General features: G+C 52.1%; 10 long non-coding RNA genes across 12 annotated transcripts; all 10 read left to right on the forward strand.

Annotated features, from left to right (window-relative positions):
• The first annotated feature begins 1964 nt into the window (after nucleotides 1-1964).
• On the forward strand, nucleotides 1965-2562 carry LOC132333018 (uncharacterized). Its single transcript, XR_009488035.1, has 3 exons — nucleotides 1965-2236; nucleotides 2318-2345; nucleotides 2453-2562. It is a non-coding gene; the product is annotated as an uncharacterized LOC132333018 (long non-coding RNA).
• A 335-nt stretch (nucleotides 2563-2897) lies between these two features.
• Nucleotides 2898-4324, forward strand: LOC132332966 (uncharacterized). The gene is made up of 3 exons (XR_009488026.1): nucleotides 2898-3937; nucleotides 4019-4046; nucleotides 4154-4324. It is a non-coding gene; the product is annotated as an uncharacterized LOC132332966 (long non-coding RNA).
• A 9-nt stretch (nucleotides 4325-4333) lies between these two features.
• LOC132332968 (uncharacterized) lies at nucleotides 4334-5964 on the forward strand. Its single transcript, XR_009488027.1, has 4 exons — nucleotides 4334-4485; nucleotides 4563-5638; nucleotides 5720-5747; nucleotides 5855-5964. It is a non-coding gene; the product is annotated as an uncharacterized LOC132332968 (long non-coding RNA).
• Nucleotides 5965-6282: 318 nt separating this feature from the next.
• LOC132332969 (uncharacterized) lies at nucleotides 6283-7665 on the forward strand. The gene is made up of 3 exons (XR_009488028.1): nucleotides 6283-7339; nucleotides 7421-7448; nucleotides 7556-7665. It is a non-coding gene; the product is annotated as an uncharacterized LOC132332969 (long non-coding RNA).
• Nucleotides 7666-8000: 335 nt separating this feature from the next.
• Nucleotides 8001-9427, forward strand: LOC132332970 (uncharacterized). Its single transcript, XR_009488029.1, has 3 exons — nucleotides 8001-9040; nucleotides 9122-9149; nucleotides 9257-9427. It is a non-coding gene; the product is annotated as an uncharacterized LOC132332970 (long non-coding RNA).
• A 9-nt stretch (nucleotides 9428-9436) lies between these two features.
• Nucleotides 9437-11067, forward strand: LOC132332971 (uncharacterized). Its single transcript, XR_009488030.1, has 4 exons — nucleotides 9437-9588; nucleotides 9666-10741; nucleotides 10823-10850; nucleotides 10958-11067. It is a non-coding gene; the product is annotated as an uncharacterized LOC132332971 (long non-coding RNA).
• Nucleotides 11068-11385: 318 nt separating this feature from the next.
• LOC132332972 (uncharacterized) lies at nucleotides 11386-12768 on the forward strand. Its single transcript, XR_009488031.1, has 3 exons — nucleotides 11386-12442; nucleotides 12524-12551; nucleotides 12659-12768. It is a non-coding gene; the product is annotated as an uncharacterized LOC132332972 (long non-coding RNA).
• Nucleotides 12769-13086: 318 nt separating this feature from the next.
• On the forward strand, nucleotides 13087-14696 carry LOC132332973 (uncharacterized). Its single transcript, XR_009488032.1, has 4 exons — nucleotides 13087-14143; nucleotides 14225-14252; nucleotides 14360-14527; nucleotides 14611-14696. It is a non-coding gene; the product is annotated as an uncharacterized LOC132332973 (long non-coding RNA).
• An 81-nt stretch (nucleotides 14697-14777) lies between these two features.
• On the forward strand, nucleotides 14778-16167 carry LOC132332974 (uncharacterized). 2 transcript variants are annotated; one of them, XR_009488033.1, is made up of 2 exons: nucleotides 14778-15513; nucleotides 15914-16167. It is a non-coding gene; the product is annotated as an uncharacterized LOC132332974 (long non-coding RNA). The 2 variants fall into 2 exon arrangements; XR_009488034.1 differs by having other exon boundaries at nucleotides 15917-16167.
• Nucleotides 16168-19938: 3771 nt separating this feature from the next.
• On the forward strand, nucleotides 19939-24731 carry LOC132332933 (uncharacterized). 2 transcript variants are annotated; one of them, XR_009488010.1, is made up of 5 exons: nucleotides 19941-20734; nucleotides 21346-21509; nucleotides 21593-21673; nucleotides 21751-23161; nucleotides 23258-24731. It is a non-coding gene; the product is annotated as an uncharacterized LOC132332933 (long non-coding RNA). The 2 variants fall into 2 exon arrangements; XR_009488011.1 differs by having other exon boundaries at nucleotides 19939-20734; nucleotides 21751-24731.
• Nucleotides 24732-25490: the final 759 nt, after the last annotated feature.

Genomic DNA, 25490 nt, shown 5'->3' on the forward strand with positions numbered 1-25490 from the left:
TTTTTTTTTTTTAGTGTTTTAGTTTATGATGTATCTTTTGGATGGGGATGACAGCATTTTGAGTTGTTGGGTGTTGCTGGTGGTGTATTGTTGAGGTGGTAATTGGTATTTGTGGGGCTGTTTTTTAAGAAGAGATATTATAGACAGTTTTAGATAGTTGAGGTTGGGTTTTTAATTGTTTTATGGCTTTTGGCTCTTTAGTAGTTATTTTAAATCTTTATTTGCGATGTTTGGGTATTAGGAATATTTGTTTTGGAGGAAGTCCATGTTTAGTATGTATAACTAATGTATGAGTTTTCAGGTTAAAATGGAATTTTGAAATTTTATTTTTAGTGAGATTTTCAAGGATTTATTGCAGTAAAATTTGGTGATGTTTTTGTTAGGTTAAAAATAGGTGGATTTTTATATGTTGTGATGAAATTAGCGTGTAATGCTGTTCAGTAAGGTTTTATCTTTTTGTGTTTTTTTCGTGTTAGGTTAATGATTTTTTATAGATCAAAAGACATGTTTCTTTGGCATTTATTTGGTAAGAGGCAAGGTTTTTTCAGTTTTAGTGATTTTTTGGCACAGATTTTACAGGTTTTATTAAGAGGATTGCACATCGGGTCTTTGTTATTATATCAGGTAGTGTGGTTATGAGTAACTGGAGGCAGGTTTTTTGGTGGGTTTTTTTTGAGTTTTGTTGTTTAAAATTTATATATTTGTCTACCTAGGGTAGTGGTGTTTCTGATGCAGCTCTAAGCAACCATTATTGTTTGCATGTTTTAGATGGTCCATGCATGTTATGCCGAGAATAAAAAAGCGGCAAAGAGACCCACTTTGTCAGTCTCGTGGGAACACGGGAGGTTATATAGGCCTTAGTGATGAAGCCTTGACCTTTTCCATTTGAAGGTGACGCCTGGAGAGCCTTCAGGAAGGGCCGAGGAGTTGCTGTAAGTTGGGGAAGTAATGAGGAGGAGCCTGACTCCCCTGAAGATTCAGCAATGCCAAATCACCTTGTCTCCTCTTGAGCCAGGCAGAGCCCGCGATGACGGCGGCGGCCTCCGAGCGTGGCTGTAGCGTGCGGCCCGAGGAGCCGGGCGTTCTTGGCAGAAGGGTGAGTAGCAGGCTTGGTGGGCTTTGGCCGCTGTGCAGCTAAGAGGGTGCAGTGATATTTGGTGTTGCTGATTGTAGCTGACCAAGAGACCAGAGACCGGTGACTGCGGAAAATTCCCAGCGGGTGAGGCGGCCTTCCTTGGCAGCGGAGGCGGATTGTCATCCCCGGACGTCCAAGAGATAAGTGGAGGGTTACGAGCCCCCTGAGAGGGGGACGAAAGCGAGGTGCTGGGAGGGCCTTTGGAGTGGCAGCTTTGGAGGCGGGGTTGTGCAGGAGGTGGCCCCTTCGGCCACGTAAAGGAAGAGTTACCCGGTGCTGAGGTGCTCAGGGCAGAGCAGTCCCGGTGCGTGTCACTTGTCTATGGTGCCTTCTGTGTGTATCGTGCCTTCTGTGTCTTTTGCCTCGTGCCCCACAAAGGATTATCCGAAGCCCAGGTGTCCATCTTTGCCACTGAGATCTCTGTGTTCCTCGGCCCAGTGCGTATTCCTTCAAAGCCTTGACTCAGGAGGCTGGACAGGCAACAGCGTAGCATCTCTCTTAAGACATCTGACCGGATGGTTCTATTCAGGTCTTGTTCTGAGCTGTTCTCGACAGCTGTGCATGGCAACGATCCCTTCTAGCTGGTTAGGACTTGTACAAATTCCAGGATAGGGGGAGATTCTGACCGTAGGATTCTCGGGCACCCATCTTTGCCCCGCTTGCGATAAGTCCTTCTGTTAGCATCTTTGTTCCTCCAGGATTCTCTGAGCCTGACGGGCTCACCGTCGCTCTCACCCAGGTCATCTGGTCCCGCCTTCTCTGGGCCCTGGCTGGCATTCTTCTCGCCGAGAGCTTTCTCTCCCTGTTGTGTCCCCTCGTTTGTCTTGTTCTGTGTCACGGGTGTCTGGGTATTGGGCCCGAAGCTGCTCTGCCCTGCTGCACAGCCTGGTGTAGGTATCATAGGACGAGTCCTGGGGCCTGGGGAGTTGTAATGCAGGGTGTAGCTGGACTCTAGATGGCATTTGTCGATTGACACAAGATGTCTGGAAGGCCTAAGTTATCCTGCAGCCCTCTGACCCCTGTCCTCCCATTCTTTCAGGTGCTGGCAGATGAAATCCGTGGCGGAGCGCCCCGTGGCGGGTGAGTGGTTCCCCTGAGCAGGTGAGGCACCGTTTCCCTTCGCAGGGGCGGCGTTAATGGTGACTGTGTGTTTACAGCGTTGTTCTTTGCCTTTATTTTTAGGACATAAAGCCGAACCTGAGGAGTCAAGGTAAGCGGGCAAGGTGAGCAGCGGGCCCTGGATAGAAGCAGTGGTTATTGCGCAGGTCTCAATTTCTGCTGCATCTCTCAGCCTCCATTCTCCTTTGTGTGCTTCAGGCGGTCCACGGGTATCACGCCGAGACCCCGTCAGCGAGTGGCCGACAGACCCGGTTCGTCGCTCTCGTGGGAACTCGCTAAGCGGTACGGGGCTCTGTGATGGTGCCGTGACCTTTGCCATTTGAAGGTGACGCCTGGAGAGCCTTCAGGAAGGGCCGAGGAGTTGCTGTAAGTTGGGGAAGTAAGGGGGAGGAGCCTGACTCCCCTGAAGATTCAGCAATGCCAAATCACCTTGTCTCCTCTTGAGGCAGGCAGAGCCCGCGATGACGGCGGCGGCCTCCGAGCGTGGCCGTAGCGTGCGGCCCGAGGAGCCGGGCGTTCTTAGCAGAAGGGTGAGTAGCAGGCTTGGTGGGCTTTGGCCGCTGTGCAGCTAAGAGGGTGCAGTGATATTTGGTGTTGCTGATTGTAGCTGACCAAGAGACCAGAGACCGGTGACTGCGGAAAATTCCCAGCGGGTGAGGCGGCCTTCCTTGGCAGCGGAGGCGGATTGTCATCCCCGGACGTCCAAGAGATAAGTGGAGGGTTACGAGCCCCCTGAGAGGGGGACGAAAGCGAGGTGCTGGGAGGGCCTTTGGAGTGGCAGCTTTGGAGGCGGGGTTGTGCAGGAGGTGGCCCCTTCGGCCACGTAAAGGAAGAGTTACCCGGTGCTGAGGTGCTCAGGGCAGAGCAGTCCCGGTGCGTGTCACTTGTGTCACTTGTCTATGGTGCCTTCTGTGTGTATCGTGCCTTCTGTGTCTTTTGCCTCGTGCCCCACAAAGGATTATCCGAAGCCCAGGTGTCCATCTTTGCCACTGAGATCTCTGTGTTCCTCGGCCCAGTGCGTGTTCCTTCAAAGCCTTGACTCAGGAGGCTGGACAGGCAACGGCGTAGCATCTCTCTTAAGACATCTGACCGGATGGTTCTATTCAGGTCTTGTTCTGAGCTGTTCTCGACAGCTGTGCATGGCAACGATCCCTCCCTTCTAGCTGGTTAGGACTTGTACAAATTCCAGGATAGGGGGAGATTCTGACCGTAGGATTCTGGGGCACCCATCTTTGCCCCGCTTGCGATAAGTCCTTCTGTTAGCGTCTTTGTTCCTCCAGGATTCTCTGAGCCTGACGGGCTCACCGTCGCTCTCACCCAGGTCATCTGGTCCCGCCTTCTCTGGGCCCTGGCTGGCATTCTTCTCGCCGAGAGCTTTCTCTCCCTGTTGCGTCCCCTCGTTTGTCTTGTTCTGTGTCACGGGTGTCTGGGTATTGGGCCCGAAGCTGCTCTGCCCTGCTGCACAGCCTGGCGTAGGTATCATAGGACGAGTCCTGGGGCCTGGGGAGTTGTAATGCAGGGTGTAGCTGGACTCTAGATGGCATTTGTCGATTGACACAAGATGTCTGGAAGGCCTAAGTTATCCTGCAGCCCTCTGACCCCTGTCCTCCCATTCTTTCAGGTGCTGGCAGATGAAATCCGTGGCGGAGCGCCCCGTGGCGGGTGAGTGGTTCCCCTGAGCAGGTGAGGCACCGTTTCCCTTCGCAGGGGCGGCGTTAATGGTGACTGTGTGTTTACAGCGTTGTTCTTTGCCTTTATTTTTAGGACATAAAGCCGAACCTGAGGAGTCAAGGTAAGCGGGCAAGGTGAGCAGCGGGCCCTGGATAGAAGCAGTGGTTATTGCGCAGGTCTCAATTTCTGCTGCATCTCTCAGCCTCCATTCTCCTTTGTGTGCTTCAGGCGGTCCACGGGTATCACGCCGAGACCCCGTCAGCGAGTGGCCGACAGACCCGGTTCGTCGCTCTGGTGGGAACTCGCTAAGCGGTACGGGGCTCTGTGATGGTGCCGTGACCTTTGCCATTTGAAGGTGACGCCTGGAGAGCCTTCAGGAAGGGCCGAGGAGTTGCTGTAAGTTGGGGAAGTAATGAGGAGGAGCCTGACTCCCCTGAAGATTCAGCAATGCCAAATCACCTTGTCTCCTCTTGAGCCAGGCAGAGCCCGCGATGACGGCGGCGGCCTCCGAGCGTGGCCGTAGCGTGCGGCCCGAGGAGCCGGGCGTTCTTAGCAGAAGGGTGAGTAGCAGGCTTGGTGGGCTTTGGCCGCTGTGCAGCTAAGAGGGTGCAGTGATATTTGGTGTTGCTGATTGTAGCTGACCAAGAGACCAGAGACCGGTGACTGCGGAAAATTCCCAGCGGGTGAGGCGGCCTTCCTTGGCAGCGGAGGCGGATTGTCATCCCCGGACGTCCAAGAGATAAGTGGAGGGTTACGAGCCCCCTGAGAGGGGGACGAAAGCGAGGTGCTGGGAGGGCCTTTGGAGTGGCAGCTTTGGAGGCGGGGTTGTGCAGGAGGTGGCCCCTTCGGCCACGTAAAGGAAGAGTTACCCGGTGCTGAGGTGCTCAGGGCAGAGCAGTCCCGGTGCGTGTCACTTGTGTCACTTGTCTATGGTGCCTTCTGTGTGTATCGTGCCTTCTGTGTCTTTTGCCTCGTGCCCCACAAAGGATTATCCGAAGCCCAGGTGTCCATCTTTGCCACTGAGATCTCTGTGTTCCTCGGCCCAGTGCGTATTCCTTCAAAGCCTTGACTCAGGAGGCTGGACAGGCAACGGCGTAGCATCTCTCTTAAGACATCTGACCGGATGGTTCTATTCAGGTCTTGTTCTGAGCTGTTCTCGACAGCTGTGCATGGCAACGATCCCTCCCTTCTAGCTGGTTAGGACTTGTACAAATTCCAGGATAGGGGGAGATTCTGACCGTAGGATTCTGGGGCACCCATCTTTGCCCCGCTTGCGATAAGTCCTTCTGTTAGCGTCTTTGTTCCTCCAGGATTCTCTGAGCCTGACGGGCTCACTGTCGCTCTCACCCAGGTCATCTGGTCCCGCCTTCTCTGGGCCCTGGCTGGCATTCTTCTCGCCGAGAGCTTTCTCTCCCTGTTGTGTCCCCTCGTTTGTCTTGTTCTGTGTCACGGGTGTCTGGGTATTGGGCCCGAAGCTGCTCTGCCCTGCTGCACAGCCTGGTGTAGGTATCATAGGACGAGTCCTGGGGCCTGGGGAGTTGTAATGCAGGGTGTAGCTGGACTCTAGATGGCATTTGTCGATTGACACAAGATGTCTGGAAGGCCTAAGTTATCCTGCAGCCCTCTGACCCCTGTCCTCCCATTCTTTCAGGTGCTGGCAGATGAAATCCGTGGCGGAGCGCCCCGTGGCGGGTGAGTGGTTCCCCTGAGCAGGTGAGGCACCGTTTCCCTTCGCAGGGGCGGCGTTAATGGTGACTGTGTGTTTACAGCGTTGTTCTTTGCCTTTATTTTTAGGACATAAAGCCGAACCTGAGGAGTCAAGGTAAGCGGGCAAGGTGAGCAGCGGGCCCTGGATAGAAGCAGTGGTTATTGCGCAGGTCTCAATTTCTGCTGCATCTCTCAGCCTCCATTCTCCTTTGTGTGCTTCAGGCGGTCCACGGGTATCACGCCGAGACCCCGTCAGCGAGTGGCCGACAGACCCGGTTCGTCGCTCTCGTGGGAACTCGCTAAGCGGTACGGGGCTCTGTGATGGTGCCGTGACCTTTGCCATTTGAAGGTGACGCCTGGAGAGCCTTCAGGAAGGGCCGAGGAGTTGCTGTAAGTTGGGGAAGTAAGGGGGAGGAGCCTGACTCCCCTGAAGATTCAGCAATGCCAAATCACCTTGTCTCCTCTTGAGGCAGGCAGAGCCCGCGATGACGGCGGCGGCCTCCGAGCGTGGCCGTAGCGTGCGGCCCGAGGAGCCGGGCGTTCTTAGCAGAAGGGTGAGTAGCAGGCTTGGTGGGCTTTGGCCGCTGTGCAGCTAAGAGGGTGCAGTGATATTTGGTGTTGCTGATTGTAGCTGACCAAGAGACCAGAGACCGGTGACTGCGGAAAATTCCCAGCGGGTGAGGCGGCCTTCCTTGGCAGCGGAGGCGGATTGTCATCCCCGGACGTCCAAGAGATAAGTGGAGGGTTACGAGCCCCCTGAGAGGGGGACGAAAGCGAGGTGCTGGGAGGGCCTTTGGAGTGGCAGCTTTGGAGGCGGGGTTGTGCAGGAGGTGGCCCCTTCGGCCACGTAAAGGAAGAGTTACCCGGTGCTGAGGTGCTCAGGGCAGAGCAGTCCCGGTGCGTGTCACTTGTGTCACTTGTCTATGGTGCCTTCTGTGTGTATCGTGCCTTCTGTGTCTTTTGCCTCGTGCCCCACAAAGGATTATCCGAAGCCCAGGTGTCCATCTTTGCCACTGAGATCTCTGTGTTCCTCGGCCCAGTGCGTGTTCCTTCAAAGCCTTGACTCAGGAGGCTGGACAGGCAACGGCGTAGCATCTCTCTTAAGACATCTGACCGGATGGTTCTATTCAGGTCTTGTTCTGAGCTGTTCTCGACAGCTGTGCATGGCAACGATCCCTCCCTTCTAGCTGGTTAGGACTTGTACAAATTCCAGGATAGGGGGAGATTCTGACCGTAGGATTCTGGGGCACCCATCTTTGCCCCGCTTGCGATAAGTCCTTCTGTTAGCGTCTTTGTTCCTCCAGGATTCTCTGAGCCTGACGGGCTCACCGTCGCTCTCACCCAGGTCATCTGGTCCCGCCTTCTCTGGGCCCTGGCTGGCATTCTTCTCGCCGAGAGCTTTCTCTCCCTGTTGTGTCCCCTCGTTTGTCTTGTTCTGTGTCACGGGTGTCTGGGTATTGGGCCCGAAGCTGCTCTGCCCTGCTGCACAGCCTGGTGTAGGTATCATAGGACGAGTCCTGGGGCCTGGGGAGTTGTAATGCAGGGTGTAGCTGGACTCTAGATGGCATTTGTCGATTGACACAAGATGTCTGGAAGGCCTAAGTTATCCTGCAGCCCTCTGACCCCTGTCCTCCCATTCTTTCAGGTGCTGGCAGATGAAATCCGTGGCGGAGCGCCCCGTGGCGGGTGAGTGGTTCCCCTGAGCAGGTGAGGCACCGTTTCCCTTCGCAGGGGCGGCGTTAATGGTGACTGTGTGTTTACAGCGTTGTTCTTTGCCTTTATTTTTAGGACATAAAGCCGAACCTGAGGAGTCAAGGTAAGCGGGCAAGGTGAGCAGCGGGCCCTGGATAGAAGCAGTGGTTATTGCGCAGGTCTCAATTTCTGCTGCATCTCTCAGCCTCCATTCTCCTTTGTGTGCTTCAGGCGGTCCACGGGTATCACGCCGAGACCCCGTCAGCGAGTGGCCGACAGACCCGGTTCGTCGCTCTCGTGGGAACTCGCTAAGCGGTACGGGGCTCTGTGATGGTGCCGTGACCTTTGCCATTTGAAGGTGACGCCTGGAGAGCCTTCAGGAAGGGCCGAGGAGTTGCTGTAAGTTGGGGAAGTAATGAGGAGGAGCCTGACTCCCCTGAAGATTCAGCAATGCCAAATCACCTTGTCTCCTCTTGAGGCAGGCAGAGCCCGCGATGACGGCGGCGGCCTCCGAGCGTGGCCGTAGCGTGCGGCCCGAGGAGCCGGGCGTTCTTAGCAGAAGGGTGAGTAGCAGGCTTGGTGGGCTTTGGCCGCTGTGCAGCTAAGAGGGTGCAGTGATATTTGGTGTTGCTGATTGTAGCTGACCAAGAGACCAGAGACCGGTGACTGCGGAAAATTCCCAGCGGGTGAGGCGGCCTTCCTTGGCAGCGGAGGCGGATTGTCATCCCCGGACGTCCAAGAGATAAGTGGAGGGTTACGAGCCCCCTGAGAGGGGGACGAAAGCGAGGTGCTGGGAGGGCCTTTGGAGTGGCAGCTTTGGAGGCGGGGTTGTGCAGGAGGTGGCCCCTTCGGCCACGTAAAGGAAGAGTTACCCGGTGCTGAGGTGCTCAGGGCAGAGCAGTCCCGGTGCGTGTCACTTGTGTCACTTGTCTATGGTGCCTTCTGTGTGTATCGTGCCTTCTGTGTCTTTTGCCTCGTGCCCCACAAAGGATTATCCGAAGCCCAGGTGTCCATCTTTGCCACTGAGATCTCTGTGTTCCTCGGCCCAGTGCGTATTCCTTCAAAGCCTTGACTCAGGAGGCTGGACAGGCAACGGCGTAGCATCTCTCTTAAGACATCTGACCGGATGGTTCTATTCAGGTCTTGTTCTGAGCTGTTCTCGACAGCTGTGCATGGCAACGATCCCTCCCTTCTAGCTGGTTAGGACTTGTACAAATTCCAGGATAGGGGGAGATTCTGACCGTAGGATTCTGGGGCACCCATCTTTGCCCCGCTTGCGATAAGTCCTTCTGTTAGCGTCTTTGTTCCTCCAGGATTCTCTGAGCCTGACGGGCTCACTGTCGCTCTCACCCAGGTCATCTGGTCCCGCCTTCTCTGGGCCCTGGCTGGCATTCTTCTCGCCGAGAGCTTTCTCTCCCTGTTGTGTCCCCTCGTTTGTCTTGTTCTGTGTCACGGGTGTCTGGGTATTGGGCCCGAAGCTGCTCTGCCCTGCTGCACAGCCTGGCGTAGGTATCATAGGACGAGTCCTGGGGCCTGGGGAGTTGTAATGCAGGGTGTAGCTGGACTCTAGATGGCATTTGTCGATTGACACAAGATGTCTGGAAGGCCTAAGTTATCCTGCAGCCCTCTGACCCCTGTCCTCCCATTCTTTCAGGTGCTGGCAGATGAAATCCGTGGCGGAGCGCCCCGTGGCGGGTGAGTGGTTCCCCTGAGCAGGTGAGGCACCGTTTCCCTTCGCAGGGTCGGCGTTAATGGTGACTGTGTGTTTACAGCGTTGTTCTTTGCCTTTATTTTTAGGACATAAAGCCGAACCTGAGGAGTCAAGGTAAGCGGGCAAGGTGAGCAGCGGGCCCTGGATAGAAGCAGTGGTTATTGCGCAGGTCTCAATTTCTGCTGCATCTCTCAGCCTCCATTCTCCTTTGTGTGCTTCAGGCGGTCCACGGGTATCACGCCGAGACCCCGTCAGCGAGTGGCCGACAGACCCGGTTCGTCGCTCTGGTGGGAACTCGCTAAGCGGTACGGGGCTCTGTGATGGTGCCGTGACCTTTGCCATTTGAAGGTGACGCCTGGAGAGCCTTCAGGAAGGGCCGAGGAGTTGCTGTAAGTTGGGGAAGTAATGAGGAGGAGCCTGACTCCCCTGAAGATTCAGCAATGCCAAATCACCTTGTCTCCTCTTGAGCCAGGCAGAGCCCGCGATGACGGCGGCGGCCTCCGAGCGTGGCCGTAGCGTGCGGCCCGAGGAGCCGGGCGTTCTTAGCAGAAGGGTGAGTAGCAGGCTTGGTGGGCTTTGGCCGCTGTGCAGCTAAGAGGGTGCAGTGATATTTGGTGTTGCTGATTGTAGCTGACCAAGAGACCAGAGACCGGTGACTGCGGAAAATTCCCAGCGGGTGAGGCGGCCTTCCTTGGCAGCGGAGGCGGATTGTCATCCCCGGACGTCCAAGAGATAAGTGGAGGGTTACGAGCCCCCTGAGAGGGGGACGAAAGCGAGGTGCTGGGAGGGCCTTTGGAGTGGCAGCTTTGGAGGCGGGGTTGTGCAGGAGGTGGCCCCTTCGGCCACGTAAAGGAAGAGTTACCCGGTGCTGAGGTGCTCAGGGCAGAGCAGTCCCGGTGCGTGTCACTTGTGTCACTTGTCTATGGTGCCTTCTGTGTGTATCGTGCCTTCTGTGTCTTTTGCCTCGTGCCCCACAAAGGATTATCCGAAGCCCAGGTGTCCATCTTTGCCACTGAGATCTCTGTGTTCCTCGGCCCAGTGCGTATTCCTTCAAAGCCTTGACTCAGGAGGCTGGACAGGCAACGGCGTAGCATCTCTCTTAAGACATCTGACCGGATGGTTCTATTCAGGTCTTGTTCTGAGCTGTTCTCGACAGCTGTGCATGGCAACGATCCCTCCCTTCTAGCTGGTTAGGACTTGTACAAATTCCAGGATAGGGGGAGATTCTGACCGTAGGATTCTGGGGCACCCATCTTTGCCCCGCTTGCGATAAGTCCTTCTGTTAGCGTCTTTGTTCCTCCAGGATTCTCTGAGCCTGACGGGCTCACCGTCGCTCTCACCCAGGTCATCTGGTCCCGCCTTCTCTGGGCCCTGGCTGGCATTCTTCTCGCCGAGAGCTTTCTCTCCCTGTTGTGTCCCCTCGTTTGTCTTGTTCTGTGTCACGGGTGTCTGGGTATTGGGCCCGAAGCTGCTCTGCCCTGCTGCACAGCCTGGTGTAGGTATCATAGGACGAGTCCTGGGGCCTGGGGAGTTGTAATGCAGGGTGTAGCTGGACTCTAGATGGCATTTGTCGATTGACACAAGATGTCTGGAAGGCCTAAGTTATCCTGCAGCCCTCTGACCCCTGTCCTCCCATTCTTTCAGGTGCTGGCAGATGAAATCCGTGGCGGAGCGCCCCGTGGCGGGTGAGTGGTTCCCCTGAGCAGGTGAGGCACCGTTTCCCTTCGCAGGGGCGGCGTTAATGGTGACTGTGTGTTTACAGCGTTGTTCTTTGCCTTTATTTTTAGGACATAAAGCCGAACCTGAGGAGTCAAGGTAAGCGGGCAAGGTGAGCAGCGGGCCCTGGATAGAAGCAGTGGTTATTGCGCAGGTCTCAATTTCTGCTGCATCTCTCAGCCTCCATTCTCCTTTGTGTGCTTCAGGCGGTCCACGGGTATCACGCCGAGACCCCGTCAGCGAGTGGCCGACAGACCCGGTTCGTCGCTCTCGTGGGAACTCGCTAAGCGGTACGGGGCTCTGTGATGGTGCCGTGACCTTTGCCATTTGAAGGTGACGCCTGGAGAGCCTTCAGGAAGGGCCGAGGAGTTGCTGTAAGTTGGGGAAGTAAGGGGGAGGAGCCTGACTCCCCTGAAGATTCAGCAATGCCAAATCACCTTGTCTCCTCTTGAGGCAGGCAGAGCCCGCGATGACGGCGGCGGCCTCCGAGCGTGGCCGTAGCGTGCGGCCCGAGGAGCCGGGCGTTCTTAGCAGAAGGGTGAGTAGCAGGCTTGGTGGGCTTTGGCCGCTGTGCAGCTAAGAGGGTGCAGTGATATTTGGTGTTGCTGATTGTAGCTGACCAAGAGACCAGAGACCGGTGACTGCGGAAAATTCCCAGCGGGTGAGGCGGCCTTCCTTGGCAGCGGAGGCGGATTGTCATCCCCGGACGTCCAAGAGATAAGTGGAGGGTTACGAGCCCCCTGAGAGGGGGACGAAAGCGAGGTGCTGGGAGGGCCTTTGGAGTGGCAGCTTTGGAGGCGGGGTTGTGCAGGAGGTGGCCCCTTCGGCCACGTAAAGGAAGAGTTACCCGGTGCTGAGGTGCTCAGGGCAGAGCAGTCCCGGTGCGTGTCACTTGTGTCACTTGTCTATGGTGCCTTCTGTGTGTATCGTGCCTTCTGTGTCTTTTGCCTCGTGCCCCACAAAGGATTATCCGAAGCCCAGGTGTCCATCTTTGCCACTGAGATCTCTGTGTTCCTCGGCCCAGTGCGTGTTCCTTCAAAGCCTTGACTCAGGAGGCTGGACAGGCAACGGCGTAGCATCTCTCTTAAGACATCTGACCGGATGGTTCTATTCAGGTCTTGTTCTGAGCTGTTCTCGACAGCTGTGCATGGCAACGATCCCTCCCTTCTAGCTGGTTAGGACTTGTACAAATTCCAGGATAGGGGGAGATTCTGACCGTAGGATTCTGGGGCACCCATCTTTGCCCCGCTTGCGATAAGTCCTTCTGTTAGCGTCTTTGTTCCTCCAGGATTCTCTGAGCCTGACGGGCTCACCGTCGCTCTCACCCAGGTCATCTGGTCCCGCCTTCTCTGGGCCCTGGCTGGCATTCTTCTCGCCGAGAGCTTTCTCTCCCTGTTGTGTCCCCTCGTTTGTCTTGTTCTGTGTCACGGGTGTCTGGGTATTGGGCCCGAAGCTGCTCTGCCCTGCTGCACAGCCTGGTGTAGGTATCATAGGACGAGTCCTGGGGCCTGGGGAGTTGTAATGCAGGGTGTAGCTGGACTCTAGATGGCATTTGTCGATTGACACAAGATGTCTGGAAGGCCTAAGTTATCCTGCAGCCCTCTGACCCCTGTCCTCCCATTCTTTCAGGTGCTGGCAGATGAAATCCGTGGCGGAGCGCCCCGTGGCGGGTGAGTGGTTCCCCTGAGCAGGTGAGGCACCGTTTCCCTTCGCAGGGGCGGCGTTAATGGTGACTGTGTGTTTACAGCGTTGTTCTTTGCCTTTATTTTTAGGACATAAAGCCGAACCTGAGGAGTCAAGGTAAGCGGGCAAGGTGAGCAGCGGGCCCTGGATAGAAGCAGTGGTTATTGCGCAGGTCTCAATTTCTGCTGCATCTCTCAGCCTCCATTCTCCTTTGTGTGCTTCAGGCGGTCCACGGGTATCACGCCGAGACCCCGTCAGCGAGTGGCCGACAGACCCGGTTCGTCGCTCTCGTGGGAACTCGCTAAGCGGTACGGGGCTCTGTGATGGTGCCGTGACCTTTGCCATTTGAAGGTGACGCCTGGAGAGCCTTCAGGAAGGGCCGAGGAGTTGCTGTAAGTTGGGGAAGTAATGAGGAGGAGCCTGACTCCCCTGAAGATTCAGCAATGCCAAATCACCTTGTCTCCTCTTGAGGCAGGCAGAGCCCGCGATGACGGCGGCGGCCTCCGAGCGTGGCCGTAGCGTGCGGCCCGAGGAGCCGGGCGTTCTTAGCAGAAGGGTGAGTAGCAGGCTTGGTGGGCTTTGGCCGCTGTGCAGCTAAGAGGGTGCAGTGATATTTGGTGTTGCTGATTGTAGCTGACCAAGAGACCAGAGACCGGTGACTGCGGAAAATTCCCAGCGGGTGAGGCGGCCTTCCTTGGCAGCGGAGGCGGATTGTCATCCCCGGACGTCCAAGAGATAAGTGGAGGGTTACGAGCCCCCTGAGAGGGGGACGAAAGCGAGGTGCTGGGAGGGCCTTTGGAGTGGCAGCTTTGGAGGCGGGGTTGTGCAGGAGGTGGCCCCTTCGGCCACGTAAAGGAAGAGTTACCCGGTGCTGAGGTGCTCAGGGCAGAGCAGTCCCGGTGCGTGTCACTTGTGTCACTTGTCTATGGTGCCTTCTGTGTGTATCGTGCCTTCTGTGTCTTTTGCCTCGTGCCCCACAAAGGATTATCCGAAGCCCAGGTGTCCATCTTTGCCACTGAGATCTCTGTGTTCCTCGGCCCAGTGCGTATTCCTTCAAAGCCTTGACTCAGGAGGCTGGACAGGCAACGGCGTAGCATCTCTCTTAAGACATCTGACCGGATGGTTCTATTCAGGTCTTGTTCTGAGCTGTTCTCGACAGCTGTGCATGGCAACGATCCCTCCCTTCTAGCTGGTTAGGACTTGTACAAATTCCAGGATAGGGGGAGATTCTGACCGTAGGATTCTGGGGCACCCATCTTTGCCCCGCTTGCGATAAGTCCTTCTGTTAGCGTCTTTGTTCCTCCAGGATTCTCTGAGCCTGACGGGCTCACTGTCGCTCTCACCCAGGTCATCTGGTCCCGCCTTCTCTGGGCCCTGGCTGGCATTCTTCTCGCCGAGAGCTTTCTCTCCCTGTTGTGTCCCCTCGTTTGTCTTGTTCTGTGTCACGGGTGTCTGGGTATTGGGCCCGAAGCTGCTCTGCCCTGCTGCACAGCCTGGCGTAGGTATCATAGGACGAGTCCTGGGGCCTGGGGAGTTGTAATGCAGGGTGTAGCTGGACTCTAGATGGCATTTGTCGATTGACACAAGATGTCTGGAAGGCCTAAGTTATCCTGCAGCCCTCTGACCCCTGTCCTCCCATTCTTTCAGGTGCTGGCAGATGAAATCCGTGGCGGAGCGCCCCGTGGCGGGTGAGTGGTTCCCCTGAGCAGGTGAGGCACCGTTTCCCTTCGCAGGGGCGGCGTTAATGGTGACTGTGTGTTTACAGCGTTGTTCTTTGCCTTTATTTTTAGGACATAAAGCCGAACCTGAGGAGTCAAGGTAAGCGGGCAAGGTGAGCAGCGGGCCCTGGATAGAAGCAGTGGTTATTGCGCAGGTCTCAATTTCTGCTGCATCTCTCAGCCTCCATTCTCCTTTGTGTGCTTCAGGCGGTCCACGGGTATCACGCCGAGACCCCGTCAGCGAGTGGCCGACAGACCCGGTTCGTCGCTCTCGTGGGAACTCGCTAAGCGGTACGGGGCTCTGTGATGGTGCCGTGACCTTTGCCATTTGAAGGTGACGCCTGGAGAGCCTTCAGGAAGGGCCGAGGAGTTGCTGTAAGTTGGGGAAGTAAGGAGGAGGAGCCTGACTCCCCTGAAGATTCAGCAATGCCAAATCACCTTGTCTCCTCTTGAGCCAGGCAGAGCCCGCGATGACGGCGGCGGCCTCCGAGCGTGGCCGTAGCGTGCGGCCCGAGGAGCCGGGCGTTCTTAGCAGAAGGGTGAGTAGCAGGCTTGGTGGGCTTTGGCCGCTGTGCAGCTAAGAGGGTGCAGTGATATTTGGTGTAGCTGATTGTAGCCGCATCCCAGAGCACCAATGGGCCTTGAACACTTCCAGGCGTGGGGCAGCCGCAGCATCTCTGAGCAACCTGTGCCAGCCAGGTGCCAGAGGAGGCAGAAAGCCCTTCCCACCCGGAGCAGAGGCCGCTGCAGCTTTGTGCAGCCTCGTGTCACCGAGTGTGCGAGACAGAAAGGCCCTTCCCGTGGAGGGATAGCAGCACCCAAAGATCTTTTTCGGGAAAAGCAGAGCGATGGAACACCAAAGTAGCCTTCAGTTCTTCAGCAGGTTTGGGAACAACTTGAAGGAGGAGCAGAGCTGGCCTGGTGCCTGCCAGCTCTGCAGGCAGTGGGGATGGAGAAGCTGCAGTTGTCTGTCTTCTCGGCCGAGTCTTTAAAAATGAGGCGCTTTTCTGTAGCTCCTTTTCAAGCATTACATGAAAGTTCCCCCTAGAAGTCCAAAGGCAGCTGTTTTCTTAGCAGAAGGAAGTCTGGAAGAGGCAAAGCAGGCAAAGACATCAGAGGAGTCTGGATAAAAACCTTGGCTAACCTCTTTTTCCTCCCTCTTCCAAACAGCCAATTTTGAAGCGCTCACCAGAGATCTGCCAGAGATCTGGGAGGAAAAGCAGAGCCAAGCACTGAGAACTGACGTGTGAGGACTGCCGCTCCCTCTGCGTTGCTGTGGGACCTCCTGAGCTCCCATTCCGATGCTGGGAGTGTTTCTCCTCTCATCCAGCCAAGCCAGAGACCTCCTAGGGAACAAGCAGGTAAAGTTTAAGTACCGAGATCTCCCAAGTAAGAAGCGACATGACAAAAGGAAATGGCCTCAAGTTGCAGCAGGGAAGGCTTAGGTTGGATTTGAGGAAAAATTTCTTCACTGAAGGTGTGGTCAGGCCTAGGAGCAGGCTGCCCAGGGAAGCCCCCATCCCTGGAGACATTTAAAGGGTGTTTAGGGACCTGATTTGGGAGGGGCTTGGCAGTGCCAGGGCAACAGCTGGGCTCGGTGACCTTAGAAGGCTTTTCCAGCCTAAAGGATCCTATGGTTCCGAACAGCCTTGACCCCCCTGGCTCTTACACAGCACCTGGATAGGGAGGGAGGGAGGGAAGGAGGGAGGGAGTGAAATCCTCTCTTCACATGTGCCAATTCATCTGCGAAACTCATCCCAGCAGGTCAGCATGAAGACTGAACGTGTAAGAAGACGTGGGGTGAAATGGAGAATCTGGCAGGAGCATCCGACGCACACGTGCACGAGTTTTGCTTTTTGCTTGGATTTCAACTCAGAAGTTGTAAGGAATTTGGGAATGAGATGGGATGTTTCAGAAGAAGAGGAAGGAGGAGAAGAGGAAGTTGTTGTTACAGTCCTGGCAAAATCTTTTGTTCTAGCTAATAAAAGAAGTTAAAAAAAAAAAAAGCAAAAAAAGTGGTTTCTTTCATTCAATATTGTATTCGTTGGTGGTATATGGTGTGTTGTTTTATTTCTTGGTATTATGAAATCTGCGGAATTTGTTTTTTGAGTGAAGCTAACTTTATGGATGGGTTGGTTTTTATTTGAGGTAGGATTATATTCAATAGGTTCCTTTAATAGACTTCTGATAGGTATTGTTGGGATTTTGGTTTTGTTTATTGGATGTATAAACATAGAGATTTGGTAGGGGTAGGTCGGCTGCTGGAGTGTTGGGTGTTAATTTATTAGATGGCTTTTGTTAAATGCAGTTTTTAATTTTTGAATTGTTTTTTTTAATGTAGTGGCTTTAAGGTGGTTTTTAAGAATTGATTGTATTGTTTTATGCTGTTTGTAGTTGGTGTATGATAAGGGATATGGTGTACTTCTTGAAGTGTTATGGTTTTAGCGTTCCCAAGTTCCGATTTATTTCTGGTGTGATGGGGTTTTTTTGGTTTTATCTTTGGGGACAGGGGCATTTTTATGGTGGGTTTTTATAGGCAACATTTTTTTTTTTTACTTTGGGTAGTGGTATTTTTTATTATTTTAATAGTTTACATTTTTTATTTTTATGCTTTTTATGAGTTTTTTTAAATTTCTAAGATAACTTTGTAGATTATTGGTTCTTATTTGTGAGTTAGCATAAAGGTGGAGCTTTGGGGGCTTTTTGTAGTAATGTTTAGGGTCAGTTGCACAGTTTTGAGTTCAGTGAGTCGGTTTGGTTTATTTTTTCATGGGTTTTTGTTTTTATTAGCAGTTATTTCATTTTCAATGTGATTTTGAGTTTTTTGGGTTTCTGAGATACTGGTTTGGGAGGAAGTTTAGGATTGGAATGGATGGGGGTTTTGGGCCAGTTATAGTGGGATTTCTAAATTTATTTACAGTTAGGTTTGAGATTTTATTAGGGTGAAATGTAGTGGGACCTTTGTTCTTTGTTAGTAGTAGAAATAGGTTTTGTTTTGATGTGCTGCAATGGGACGAGCGTGCCCTTTGTGCCGGTGCTGACCAAGGCACAGGATTTATGTGGTTCTGATGTATCAGGTGCATTTATATGGTTTAATATACAGATAAAAATAGAATTAAATATAAATTTAAAAAGAAATATAAAATTAAAGCCGTAAACATAAGATCAGTGAACAAATAAATAAATATATAAAACTATAATATGTACAGTATATTGTTTAACATATAATATATAAAAATTATAGTCTATTATATAAATACAAAGATATGTAAATATAGATTGTAAATACAAAAATATTTAAACATAGTCAAAATACATTGGGTATTTTTTTGATTTTTATTAGGTTATAGGCTAGGGTTTTTATATATAATATAAATATAAATAATATAAACATAGAAATGAAAATATACAAATATGTAATATATGTAGTGATACCTATAAATATTTAATATAAATGAAGTGCTAGAAATATCCAATATAAAAATAATATATCTATTATTATATTAAAAGGTATTCTCTCTAATATCTATAATATCAATAAATATAATAAATAAAATTATAAATGTAAATGTGAATAGAATTTTGAAAAGTAAAATTATTTTTTAAATTTTAAATATGGTTTAAATAAAGGGGTGTCTTTGGTCTTTATTTGATTAGAGGCATGGCTTTTATTTTAAATAATATATGTATTATAGAAATGTAAATCTAAATATAGAAGTGTATAATAAATATATAAAGATATATTACTAAACTCTGAATATAAATTTAAATATAAATATATGTAAGTAAAATGAAGATATGTAATATAGAATATAAATAACATTATAGGGCCAGATAAATTATAAATATAAATGTGAATATAAATGTGAAAAATAGAATTAAAAAAAAAATTGAATACAGTTGAAATTAATGTGGTTTTTTTTGGCTTTTATTTCGGTAGAAGCAGGAGATTTATTTTAAATACTATAAGTGTTACAGAAGTAAAAATCCTAACACAGAAATATATAATCAATATGTAAAAATGTGTATAAAAATACATAAATAAATCTAAGAAATAGGAAAATATGTAATATAGAATATACATTTATTTATAAATAAAAATGTATAGCTAAACATTATCCATTAATATACATTATAAATAGAAATGTGAATATAAATATAAAAAATATTTTCAAAATATTTAAATATTTTAAAAAATAAATTGTTGGGGGAGGGGGGGGTGGGTTTGATCCTGTTGGGTTTTTTTTTCTTCTTCCGGCTTGTTTTTTGGCATTTATTTCAGAGGAGTTTTTGGCGGGGGCCGCCCCTGTTCTCTTTCGCCGCCTTCCTTGCCCGCAGCCCCAAGGCTCGCGGCTGCCCCCCGGCTGGGGTGGGCGGCGGTGCTGCCGCCTCGTGGGCAGAGCGCGGTACTGCAGCCCCGCACCAACAGGCAGCCCCACGGCCGCCACGTTGGGAGTAGCACGCCGCGGATGTCGCGGAGTCGCTTGACTTTCCCAAGGTGGTGGCAAAAAGGGCGGGAAAGTTGAAGAGACGCCCTCCCCTCCCCCCCCACCCCGGTCCGTCTAACCGGATTGCCTGCACGGCACCCCGACGCCGGCGCGGCCCCGGCGAGGTTTTCTGTGGCATTTCGAGTGCCGCGGACACGGTCTGTGGGCTCATCGGCGCCGCGGGCGGGCGTATTTCGGCGGGTTTCTAACGGGCATCTGTGTAAACGCCTCTCCCAGCCGGTGTCCTCTCGCTCGCTTTCCCGCCCTCGGGGAGCCGAGCCGCAGCGAATTCTTCCGAATCTAGACGACTGTAGCCGAAAAGAGCCGGGTTTAGCCGATGAGCCGAAAATAGCCGAGGTTAGCCGGAAATTGCCGAGTTTAGGCAAAAAGCCGATGATTGCCGGGAATAGCCGAAAATAGCCGAGTTTAGGCGAAAAGCCGATGATAGCCGAGTGTAGCCGAAAATAGCCGAGTTTAGCCGAGTAGCCGAAATTAGCCGAGTGTGTACGAAAGTAGCCGAGTTTAGCCGAGGAGCCGAAACAAGGCGAAAATAGCCGAGTTTAGCCGAAGAGCCGATGGTAGCCGAGTGTAGCCGATGAGAGCCGAGTGTATCCGACACTAGCCGCGTTTAGACGAAGAGTCGAATATGACCGAGTTTAGCCGAAGCGTGCCGAGTTTAGATGAAGAGCCGAACCAAGCCGAATTTAGCTGAGTTTAATTGAACAGAACCGAACGACGCCCCCTTCGGTCGAATCGAACGAGCTCAGCCGAACATTACGACCGTACAAGATGGCGGCGCCCTAGCCGTCACCTGGCGCCGTACATGACAGCGGCGCCCGGGACGTCACGTGGTTTCACGCAAGTCGGCGGCGCTTTGGCCGCCACGGCGTGCCGTACAAGATGGCGGCCGCCGCCCACGTTCCGTGGTTCCGTACAAGATGGCGGCGCTATGTTTACGGGGTCCCGTACAACATGGCGGCGCCTTGCCCGTTAAGGGGTGCCGTACAAGATGGCGACGGCTGCCCGCGTCACGTGATGCCGGACGAAGATGGCGGCTTTCGGGGCCGGGGTTTTTTTCGGTTTGTGGCGCTTTTTCCGTGCCTTCCGCGGGTCCCCGGTGGCGGTGGTGGCATTCCGGTTCGTCTGCAGAGGGCAGCGTGGCGGGAAATTGTTTCTAGGCTGCGGTGTCGGTGCGGGCATTTTGATCAGGCAGCTGGGAGTTCGGCTACGCTTCGGTGTCCTTCCTAAGGCGCTGGGGGCGCGGCCGGGGCGGTGCGCCGTGTCGACGCGGTGACGTCATTGGGCGGTGCTTTTTCAGCAGCGTGCCGGGGCAGACGGCAGGCAGCGCTGTGCGGGCTCGCCGGAGATGGGTCCGGGGCGGGACGCAGTTGCGGCGGCGAGGTTTTTGTGAGGGGTGGGCTTGATGGTGACTGATAGCTGTGATGATGGATTGCCGGTTTATGCAATTACATAATCATGACGCAGTTACCTCTTAGTTGTGTCATTATTTGACTGGTAATGTAGATGGGAGTACTGGTGCTGTGGTTAATGGATATTGCTATTCGTTACTGACAGCTGGAGCAGTAATTGGGGCCTTATAAAGTATATATTAAAAGGAATAAATGTTACATGTCTGGTGCAGCAGTAGAAAATTTCAGGCTCCCAGGCAGTAAATTGTATTCTTTAAATCATTATAGTTTGGGGTTTTTTTTACTTCCAGGTATCCTGAAAGTTTCTACTGCTGCTTTTTTTATTCTAAAGCTAAAAAGAAAAATAAAGTTAGAACTACAGGGAAAGAAAGAAAGGAAGAAAGAAAAGAAGGAAAGAAAGAAAGGAAGGAAAGAAAGAAAGGAAGAAAGAAAGGAAGGAGGAAAGGAAAGAAGGAAAGGAAGAATTGAAGAAAGAAAGGAGGGAAGGAGGAAGGGAGGAGGAAAGAAAGAAAGAAAGAGAAAGAAAGAAAGAAAGAAAGTTAGTGGGTAGTATATTTACTATGTATTTCCTCAGAGCAAAGGCCTTCTACAGTTGCTGGGCTGTTCTCCCAGCTTGGAACACCGCACACTCGCTACAGCTTCCACGGATTGTCAACGTAACCAGGGTGGGCATCACGGAGGGAGCGTGGTCACACTGGGAGGTTTTATGACACTACAACACTCCCTCTAAGTTATTTTAAATATTGATTTAAGATTTTTGGGTTTTAGAAATATTTCTTTTGGAGGAAGTTCATGTTTAGAATGTATGAGTTTTCAGGTTGTAATGGAATTTTGAAATTTTACTTTTAGTGAGGTTTTAAGATACCACTGCAGTAAAATTTTGTGATGTTTTATGTTAGAAATAGGTGGATTTTCATATGTTGTGATGACATTAGCATGTAACGATGTTCAGAAAGGTTTTATAATTTTGTGGGGTTTATGTGTTAGGTTAATGGTATTGTATAGTTAAGAAGACATGGTTTTTTGCCTCTTATTTGGTCAGAGGCAAGGTTTTTTAGTTTTAGGGTTTTTTTGGCATAGATTTTACAGGTTTTATTAAGGTGATTAGATATGGGGTCTTTGTTATTACATTAGGTAGTGGGGAAGTCGGTAAGGGAGGTGGGTTTTTTTGGTGTTTTTTTTAGTTTTGTTTTTGAAAAATGTATGTATTTATCTGCTTGGGGTAGTGGTGTTTCTGTTGCAACTCTAAGTACCCATTTTTGTTTGTGTGTTTTAGATGGTCCATGCATGTTATGCTGAAACTAAAAAACAGGCCAACAGACCTGGTTCGTCACTCTGGTGGGAACTCTGGAAGTAGCACAGGGCTCTGTGACGGAGCCTTGACCTTTTCCATTTCAGGGTGTCGCCTGGAGAGCCTTCAGGAAGGGCCGAGGAGTTGCTGTAAGTTGGGCAAGTAATGAGGGGGAGCCAGGGTCCCCTCAAGTTTCAGCAATGCCGAATCACCTCGTCTCCTCTCGAGCCAGGCAGAGCCCGCGATGACGGAGGCGGCCTCCGAGCGTGGCCGTAGCGTGCGGCCCGAGGAGCCGGGCGTTCTTAGCAGAAGGGTGAGTGGCAGGCTCGGTGGGCTTTGGCCGCTGTGCAGCTAAGAGGGTGCAGTGATATTTGGTGTTGCTGATTGTAGCTGACCAAGAGACCAGAGCCCGATGACTGCGGAAAATTCCCAGCGGGTGAGGCGGCCTTCCTTGGCAGCGGAGGCGGATTGTCATCCCCGGACGTCCAAGAGATAAGTGGAGGGTTACGAGCCCCCTGAGAGGGGGACGAAAGCGAGGTGCTGGGAGGGCCTTTGGAGTGGCAGCTTTGGAGGCGGGGTTGTGCAGGAGGTGGCCACTTAGGCCACGTAAAGGAAGAGTCATCCGGTGCTGAGGTGCTCAGGGCAGAGCAGTCCCGGTGCGTGTCACTTGTGTCACTTGTCTATCATGCCTTGCGTGTCTTTTGTGCGTCTCACGTCCTTTGCCTTAGTCCTTTGAGGGGCTTATGTGAAACGCAGGTGTCCATTTTTGTAACTCAGATCTGTGTTCCTCGGCCCAGTGCGTATTCCTTCAAAGCCTTGACTCAGGAGGCTGGCCAGGCATGGGCATAGCATCTCTCTTTAGAATCATCCAGTCAGATTACTTGTAAGGTCTTGTTCTGAGCCATTCTCGACAGCTGCGCATGGCAACCATCCATTCTAGCTGATTAGGACTTGTAAAAATGGCAAGATAGGTAGAGGATTGTGACGGTAGGATTCTCTGGCGCCCATCTTTGCACCGCTTGCGATAAGTTCTTTGGTCAGCATCTTCTTCCTCCAGGATTCTCTGAGCCTCACGGGCTCGCCATCACTCTCACCCAGGTCATCTCGTCCCACCTTCTCCCGGTCATTGCTGGCATTCTTCTCGCCGAGAGCTTTCTCTCCCCGTTGTGTCCTCTCGTTTGTCTTGTTCTCTGTCACGGGTGTCTGGGTATTTGGCCCGAAGCTGCTCTGCCCTGCTGCACAGCCTGGTGTAGGTGTAATAGGACAAGTCTGGGGGCATGGGGATTGGTAATGCAGGGTGTAGCTGGACTCTAGATGGGATTTGTAGCTTGACACAAGATGTCTGGAACTCTTAAGTTATTCTGCAGCGCTCTGACTTTTGTCCTCCCATTCTTTCAGGTGCCGCCAGACAAAATCCTCGGCAGAGAGCAGCGTGCCGGGTGAGCGGATCCCCGGGCAGGTGAGGCAGCATTCGTCTTGGGTCTGCAGCCACCTCCTGTAATTTCATGTGGTGTATGATGCCTCCTAGATAAAATCTGCCTCCAGTACCAGCTCGGGCTGCTTTGACAGTGCCAAGTGCTTCCTGCAAACTGCCATCAGGAACCCGGGTTAGTGAGTTTGGTTTACCAGGGTAATGGACCCGCCTTGGTGTTCAGGGGCCTGTGGCCCTGAGTGGGCGGCCACCTCCAGAAAGTCTGCATGGCACAGGATGCCTCCAGACCCAACCCACCTCCACGTAGAACTTACAGTGCTTTGACAGTCCCAATTGCCTCCTGCAAAATGACATCAGGAGCCTGGGATGGTGAGTTTGGTTTCCCAGGGAAAAGGGCCCACCTTTCAGTTCAGGGGCCCGTGGCCCTGAGCGGGCACCCACCTCCTGAAATTCCACACTGCTCAGAATTCCTCCTAGACCGAGCCTGCCACCACTGGGAATTTCTGCTGCTGTGACAGTCCCAAGCACCTTCTGCAAACTGACGTCAAGGAACCTGGGCTGCTGAGTTTCTTCTTCCCTGAGAAAAGGACCTGCCTTGGTGTTCAGGGGCCTGTGAGCCTGAGTGGGCGGCCACCTCTTGAAATTCCACATGCCACAGGATGCCTCCCAGATCCAACTTGTCACCACCGGGAACTTGGGCTGCTTTGACAGTCCTAAGCACTTCCTGCAAACTGAGTTCAGGTACCTCGGTTCGTGAGTTTCATTTCCCAGGGAAAAGGACCCACCTTTCAGTTCAAGGGCCTGTGGTCCCGAGCGGGTGGCCCCATACCGAAATTCCACACGGTGTGGGACGCCTCCGAGACCCAACCTGCCAGCTCCGGGAACTCACGCTGTTTTGACAGTCCCTAGTGCCTCACCTCCCGCAAACTGCCAGCAGGAGCCTGGGCTGGTGAGTTTCTGTCCTGGTTCAGGGCAAATTTGGGAGAGAACCCCCAAAGGGCCCCCCTAGGAAATCGGATTCTACCACCCCTCCCCCAACCGGTCCAGGAGAAAATACTTCCTTGGAGAAAAGTGGAAAAAAACTATTTATTAAACAAGAAAACTTAATATTAAACAATAAAACCCCTTGCTGCTCCAAAGGAGATGACACACCCAGAAAGTCCCCTCCCCAGATTCCAGTTCAGCTCACTCAGTCCCTCATCAGTCCCTCCGGCGCTGGAAATGCCGTGGCCCAGGCCCGGCCCGGCCCACCGAGGCGAGCTGCTGGTGCTCTTATGGTTGTTCAGTCCAGAGCAGGTGTGAACAGGTCCAGAGAAAGGGGAAAAAAGGGAAAAAAAGCGCAGTCCAGGGAACTTCTTTGCCTCAGCTAGCTAAACTAACTAAAAAGCAAGGAAAAAAAGAGCCCTGTCCCGCCGTCTGTTCATCCGCAGAAAACACACAGTCCAGAAGCAGGAATGTGTAGGAGTGAGTTCAGTGTCTGAAAACAAACTGCGCGCCTCCTCTCCCCTCCTCAATCCTTGGAGCAAGTCTTAAAGGTGCAAAACTTACTATTCAGCATAAACGGAATGAGACGATTGGGGATAAAAGCATCATATAGTCAACCTAGGACATTCCACCCCTTATCCCCATATCGTCAGCTTACTACTAAAACTAATATATATATTCTAACTCTATAAACACATACATCAGACATTCAATATACAGCTATACACAGACAATGGTAGTAACATTTAGCAAACAGTGATATTTACACGTAGGTCTCACCCAACAATGAGATCTCCCTGAGGTACACATCGTGTTCTTCCATCTCTTTGCATTATCCACCATGTGGAACCTGGTCCCTGAGCAAAGACAACCCCACGAATGGGTTTGTCTGTACTTGAGGCAGAATTGATCCAAACTGTCTTCCCTAATAAACCTCTGACATGTACCACTGGGACTTTGTCTCCATCTACTCTATGCAAAGGCTCAGATTGGGCAGGGCCTACTCGGTTAGTAGAGCCTCGGGTGTTAACTAGCCAGGTGGCTTTTGCCAGATGCTGCTCCCAGTTTTTGAAAGATCCCCCACCCAATGCTTTCAAAGTTGTTTTCAACAGTCCATTGTACCTCTCCACTTTCCCTGCAGCTGGTGCATGGTAGGGAATATGGTACACCCACTCAATGCCACGTTCCCTAGCCCAGGTGTTGATAAGGCTGTTCTTGAAATGAGTCCCATTGTCTGACTTGATCCGCTCAGGGGTTCCATGTCTCCACAGGACTTGCTTTTCAAGACCCAGGATGGTGTTCCGGGCAGTAGCATGAGACACAGGATAGGTTTCCAGCCATCCCGTGGTGGCTTCTACCATGGTCAGCACGTAGCACTTGCCTTGGCGTGTTTGGGGCAGTGTGATGTAGTCGATCTGCCAGGCCTCCCCATACCTGTACTTGGACCACCGCCCACCATACCACAGGGGCTTTACTCACTTGGCTTGCTTGATGGCAGCACACGTCTCACAGTCATGAATAACTTGAGAAATACTGTCCATGGTTAGATCCACCCCTCGGTCTCGTGCCCACTTATTGGTGGCATCTCTACCCTGATGACCTGAGGCGTCGTGGGCCCACCGAGCTAGGAATAACTCTCCCTTGTGTTCCCAATCTAGGTCTATCTTTGACACTTCTATCTTTGCAGCCCGGTCTACCTGCTCATTGTTTTGGT

This window comes from Haemorhous mexicanus, chromosome 12, assembly GCF_027477595.1.
Source record: "Haemorhous mexicanus isolate bHaeMex1 chromosome 12, bHaeMex1.pri, whole genome shotgun sequence".
Taxonomy (NCBI): Eukaryota; Metazoa; Chordata; class Aves; order Passeriformes; family Fringillidae; genus Haemorhous; species Haemorhous mexicanus.